Here is a 6,845-nt window from a genome sequence, read left to right as displayed (position 1 = left end):
AAAAAAAAAAAAAGAGAGAGAGAGAGAGAAAGAGAGAGAGAATAAAAAAAGAAATACTAAAAAAAAAAAAAATAGACCCATCTATACAATGGGAAACAGCTATACAACATAGGATTTGAGGACAATTGGCTATCTTAGGGTTCTGAACCTCAAAAGAGCTATAAAACATCACCTCTAACAAAATTCATTTTATATATATTTTGTGTTCATTTGTATTATAAAGCTATTAAAATATATATGCAAATATTTTCATAACATTGGAGAAGTTTTTCTTAAATAAATACATTTCTCAAATTAAATACACAAGTATCCTTAAATAATCAGATTTATTTAAGGATAAAACTTCCTCAAAAGCCATAAAGTAAAAAGATCAACAAGTTGACAGTTTAAAAATTTAAACTTTCCACATGACACCACAAATAAAGTTAAAAGATAAAACATGATCTTCCACTTCAGGCCAAAATAAAATAACTCTGACTAGGTATACCCCCCTACCTAGAGTAACAACAACACAGACCAGACAATAAAACAATGGTGTTCAGATATCAGACTTCAAACAGCACAGGACAGTGATCCCTGAGAGAAAGGAAACCTCTGAAATGAGTCCTGAGATTCTCCTACCTACTGCCTGAAGGGGATTTTTAGGTGAAAAAGGCAAATCCAGGTGAAGCCCAATGGCCTTCCTGAGTTAAGGAGACAGTGCTGAGAGTCCAGGGAGTCCAGGGTAGTCAGAAACAGCAGGACAGAGGAACAAAAAGGAGACAGCTTCACAGATTGCTGTCTAAAGATCTCTAGAGCACTCTCTTGAGTCTTCAGCTGCATATTCATTAGCACATTCATTTAAGAAAAATACCTGAGGACAAGGAAAAATATTTTGTTTCCCTTTAAAGTCTTTGTCTAGTAAATCTAGTGTCTGAGATTCCATGGCGATAGTTACTGTCAGTTTATTTTATTTCATTGGATGAACCATATTTTTTCTGTTTCTTTGCATGGTCTGTGATGTTTTTGTTGCTGTTGAAAATTGAGCATTTGATTATTATAATGTAGAAGCACTGGGAATCAGATTCTCCCCTTGCCCAGGTTTCTCAGTCCAGTCAGGCTGCCATTACAAATATCATAGACTGGGCAGCTTAAACCACAGGAATTTATTTCTCACAGTCCTGAAAGCTGAGAAGTCCAAGATCAACGTTCCAGTGGATCGGTGTCTGGCCCAGTGCCAGGAATGAGCTCTGGTGCCTAGCCCATAACTGAGTGATCACAAACACAAAGCAATCACAATCAACAGGTCAGTGTAAGGTCACTAGGGGCTCCTCACTATCTGTTTGACTATGGAACCGTCCCCAGCTGGTAACTGGTTCCTGCTCCCCACCCCAGCCACACCCCTTAGTCTCCCATCCTATCAAAAGAAAAAAAAAAAAAAAAAAGACAGCACTGCTGGTACTGGAGTTGCCACTCCACAGCTGCTGGGGCTGCTCCTATAGTTCGCGGTAGCTCCCACTCCCAGGGCCACAGAACGACTCCCTTGCTGCCCAGGGACGTGCCTGGACAGGCCATCTTGTCCCAGGAGTTGTAGGTCCAGTGAGCGTGATCATGTATATGATTATACTGATTGCACTACGTTAAATCAACTTGGCATACGGGAAAAATTCTCCCTTGTTAAGTGTTACATAACATATTCTTGATGGACTGACCTTGCATGTTTATAAAATATCCTTCATTTTTACTAAAAGTTTTTATATAAAGAGTTATTTTTTCTACTAATATTAACCATTCCTTTTTTCCTATTATTTACACAGTATATCATTTTCTATTCTTTTATTTTCTTTTTTTAATTTTTTTATTATTTTATTTTCCATCTCTTTGTGTCTAATATGTAAATATGTAAAATATGTAAATGTAAAATATGTCCCTAATAGACATATAATTGGGCCACAGTTTTTAACCCATTTTGCCAATCTCTTTTTAATGGTGTGTCCATTAAATCCACTCAGAATTATTACTGATAATTGAGGTAGAAAGTAATTTTGTTATCTATTTTTATATGTCATAACTTTTTTCTTCCTTTATTCCTTTATTACCACTTCTATGTTAAATTATTATTTATCTGATGGACCAGTTTTTTAGTTATTTTTTTGAATCATTTCTTTAGTGCTTGCCCTGTGGATTGTAATTAACACCCTAATTTAAAAGTTTATTTTTTTTTGATTAGTACCAAATTAAATTCAATGGTATAAAAAAAGTTTTTCTTATGATTTCTTTCTCACCATTTTGTGCTGTGATGTTCACACAGCAAATTACACAAATTGCATCTGTATGTGTAATAGACCCATAAACACAGTTTTACACTTGCTGCTTATATTATACTTACTTCTATGCTTACCTTTAGAAGTGCTCTTTATTAATTCATGTAGGTTTGAATTACTGTCAAATGTCCTTTTACTTAAACCCTAAGGACCTCCATTAGTAGATCTCATAGGGCAAATCTATCAGCACTGAGTTTTGTTGGTTATGTTTATCTAAGAATGTCTTAACTTTTATATGATAATTTTTCTGGATATAGTGTTATTGGTTGACAGTCTTTTTCTTCTAGCCCACTGAATATGTTATATCAGTGACTTCTGGTCTATGTTATTTTTGTTGAAAAAAATCAACAGTTAGTCTTATTTACAGTTTTGTTCTGTGATACCTTGCTTTTCTCCTTATGCTTTCAAGATTTTTGTCCTTCTTTAAAATTTCAGAATATTACAGGGGTACATATGTTTCCTTCATCTAAATCACTTTTGTACAGTTTGAGTCAAAATTATAAGTTTGCCCATCACTGGATAGTGTGCACTTGTGTCCAATAGCCAAACCTGGAACTTACCTCTCCTCTCTCACCCTCTCCCACTTGCTTCCTTTCCATTGAGTTTTTCTACCAAATGCATACATGGATGTTGACTAATTACTTCCAGTTTAATAGTGGGTACATGTGGTGGTTGTTTTTCCATTCTTGTGATACTTCACTTAGAAGAATGATTTCTAGTTCCACCCAGGTTGTTACAGAAGGTATTAGTTCACCATTTTTTGCTACGGCTGAGTAGTACTCCATGATATACGCTGACAGTTGGATTATGGTGTATCTAGCTATGGATCTCTTTAATTTTATCCTATTTGAGAGTTTGCTGATCTCAATGGATCTTTACCATAACTGTGGATAGTTTTAACTCATTATTTCTTCAAATATTCTTCTTCACCTTTACTTCTGTTTTTTCCTTTTTTGATTCTCATGTTATATTTATGTGTTGGCTGTGCCTGACAGGTCTATAGGACCCCATTATTTTATCTTCATTATTTTTATTTCTATTTCCTCTATTAAATAAACTCAATTGACCTATCTTAAAGTTCTCTGATGATTTTGTCAGCTCATATTTGCTGTTGAGCAGCTCTAGTGAATTTTTTCCATTTAATTGGTATACTTTTTAATCCAGAATTCATATTTTGTACTTAAAAATATGGTTTCTGTGTATGGATATTCTCATTTGGTAGTAATTGGTGTCATAATTTTCTTAATGTCTTTAGATATGGTTTCCTTTAGTTCTTTGAATATATTTAAAATAGGTTAAAAAAACTCACTAATAAGTCTACAACCTTTAGGGTAGTTTTTATTCACTATGTGTGTGGGTTTGTTTTTTCTTTCCTAAGTTTCAGCCATGCTTTTCTGTTTCCTTGTATATCTTGTTTTGTTGAAAACTGGAACTTTAAGAAACACCACATGGCAGTTCTGGAAGTCACCTTCCCTTCTTTTCAGATTTTGCTGTTATTGCTGTTAGTTGTTTTTATCGTTGTTGTTTATCCATTTAGTGACTTTCTCAAACTGATTTTGTAAAGCCACTAAACTCTGTGCTGGGCTAACTTAGTGACCAACTAATGGCTAATAATTAAACAGATAGTTCCTTAAAGGCTATGAGCCAGTAAGTTTCCCAGCCCAACTGAAGGGTTCCCTGTGCACACTGGCTGTGTCTCCCATGTTCAAGCAGGCAGTGTATGATTCAGCTTTAGCGTTCATTTTCCACTTGTTCTGAGTTTCAAAGTGAGACAAATGTAAGAGGTAGGGTCTTTTCCCCTCAATTACCAGGAATAGTTGGGGGCATTTAGCAGTCCTTATGGACATTTCATTTTCTGGTCTTCTTTTAAAGATTTTAGACATCTTCTTGTTTGTCCCCATTGTTATCATCTCCTCAGGTAGAGGAAAATGCTAAACCATTCCTCTGATTATTTTCATTAAGGGTTCCCTGGGGAAATATCCTTTTCCCACTTAGAGGATCAGGTCACATAATGGCAAGTCCTGTAAATAAGAGTTTTCCAAGAACTCCCAGAAAGATCAGATTATGACTCTTCTCTGAGACTGCATCTTTGGGGGAACTCTATGCTTGTTCTTCCTTCTCCAAAGATTCCTAAGTTGCTGGCTTTTCCTATGATTGTGGAGCTGTTATTTACAGGGCAATCACAGAACTAAAAAGAGAGTATTAGAAATAATTCCTTCAATTCTTACTGAGATTGAGTAATTTGTTGAATAAACAGTTCTCAGATTATTTAAGTCTTTGGATGATTTCCAGAATTCTGAGAAAATTGATATTTACATTTTTTCTCCACCAATCCTGCTAATGTCACCACAAATGATTTTTGACAAAAGTGCCAAAGCAATTCCAAGGATTAATAATGACCTTTTCAACAAATGATGCTTGAGCAACTGGATATTTATAGGCAAGACAAGCAAACCTCAACCTAAACCACCTGCCACCTTACACAAGTTGATTCAAAATGAATCATAGACTTTAAACTGGACAGGGTTCCCCACAGACATAGACAAATAGGAGAATATATTTAACAATATATATAATCTAATGCATATAAGAGCCAATGGTAATATAAATAAGAGCCAATGGTAAATTCTAGTTAAGTTTAAAGGCCTGAGAATCAAGAGAGCTGATGGCATAAGTTCCAGTCCAAGTTCAAGTCTGAAAGCAGAAGAAGACTAATGCCCCAGTTCAAAGGTAGTCAGCGGGAGAGAGAGAAAGACATCTTACTTCCTCCACCTTTCTGTTCTGTTTAGTCCCCCCTGGGTTACTTGAGGCCCATCCACACTGGGGAGGGCAGTCTGCTCTACTCATTCCACTGATTCAAATATTAATCTTGGTCAGAAACACCCTCACAGACAAAACCAGAATAATGTTTAACCAAATAACTGGTCAACTTATGATCAAGTAGAATGGATACTTAAATTTTAACCATCATGGAGTTAAATGTAAAATGTAAACCTTGTGCTCACTTCAGCAGCACATGTACTAAAACTGAACGATACAGAGAAGATCAGCATGGCAAGGATGACATGCAAATTCATGAAGCATTCCATATTTTTTTATAATAAATCTAAGTTTGAGGTTTTAATTTTCACTCTCATGATTAATAATGTTAAGCATTCTTTCTTACATCATCTTTGATGTAATTCCTTTTTCAAATATTGTTCCTACTTCTATTTTTTTTTGTTTGTTTTCCTATTATTCATTTTTAAGAGTACTTTGTAAACCATGGATTCAAGGCCTTCTTTAGTTATGTGTTTTACAGATTTTTCTCCCAGTCTGAGTCTTTGGAAAAGCAAAGGTTTTAAATTTTAATGACATTTAATTTATTGACATTTTCTCTTAGCAGATTTGCTTTTGGTGTCACATCTAAGAAATCTTTGCCTAACACATAGCCACAGTGATTCTCTAAATATGTGTAGTTGTGTTCGGGTATTCTCTATACCTATTGCTATGTTAGTTCTATTAGTTACTGAGAGAGGCATATTGAAGTTTCCAACTAAATTATGGTTTTGTCTTTGTTGCTGTTGTTATTGTTCCTTTGTTGTATAGGATTGTTATATATTTGAATCAATCTCTTTACTATTATGTTATGCTCCTTTTTATTCTCAAACATACGTTGAAATATTCCTTGTTATAAAATCTATTTTATCTGATATCAATATAGTCATCTCCGTTTTATTTTGATGAATATTTATATGATAATATCATTTTCATCTCTTTACATTTAACCTATGCCTTTATATGTAATGTTGATTATTTATAGCCAGCACATAGTTAGGTTTCACTTGTTTATCTAATCAGATAATCTCTATCTTTTAATTATTATGTTTAGACCATTTGTGTTTAATGTAATTATTCCTGTATTAAGACCTATCATCTCCCTCATTATTCTCTTTGTGTTCAATCTTTATTTTTCCCTCTCTTTTTCCTCTGGTTTTGAGAATATTTTTTAATGATTTCATTTTATCTCCACCATCAGCTTGTTATTTATACTTTTTTTAAATTTTATTCTTTGCCTTCACATTTACAAAATACATTTCTAATTAATCATAGCTTATGTTCAAATTATATCATAATGCTCTATACATTATGTAAGAATCTTAAAAGAGTATACTCACAATATTTTTTCTTCTACTATAATTATTTTCAAATGCATGCATTTTTAGATCTTAGGTGTGATTAAGAGAATTGTCAACTAGTGATTATTTTGTATATTTTAAAGAATAAAAATCATGTTTGATTATCTTCAAAAAAAATGTAAAACTTTAAAAATTCAGTAAAAAATAGGAGGAAATATTTAAAATCTAGGGGTGGGCAAAGGGTTCTTAGACTTCATATATAAGCACAATCCATAAAGGATGAATTGATAAATTTGTCTCATCAAAATTAAAAACTTTTGGTGAGCATTTTTTCATATATCTATAGGCCATGTGTCTGTGCTCACCATCCTTAATCATCAGAGAAATGCAAATCAAAACCACTCTGAGATATCATCTAACACCA

General features: G+C 33.7%; 1 pseudogene; it reads left to right on the top strand.

Moving 5' to 3' along the window:
* Nucleotides 1–5,300: 5,300 nt before the first annotated feature.
* On the top strand, nt 5,301–5,398 carry LOC111728621 (annotated as a pseudogene).
* Nucleotides 5,399–6,845: the final 1,447 nt, after the last annotated feature.

This window comes from Otolemur garnettii, unplaced genomic scaffold, assembly GCF_000181295.1.
Source record: "Otolemur garnettii isolate 467f Iridium unplaced genomic scaffold, OtoGar3 scaffold00173, whole genome shotgun sequence".
NCBI classification, from domain to species: domain Eukaryota; kingdom Metazoa; phylum Chordata; class Mammalia; order Primates; family Galagidae; genus Otolemur; species Otolemur garnettii.
This window is presented reverse-complemented; position numbering and strand designations above follow the sequence as displayed.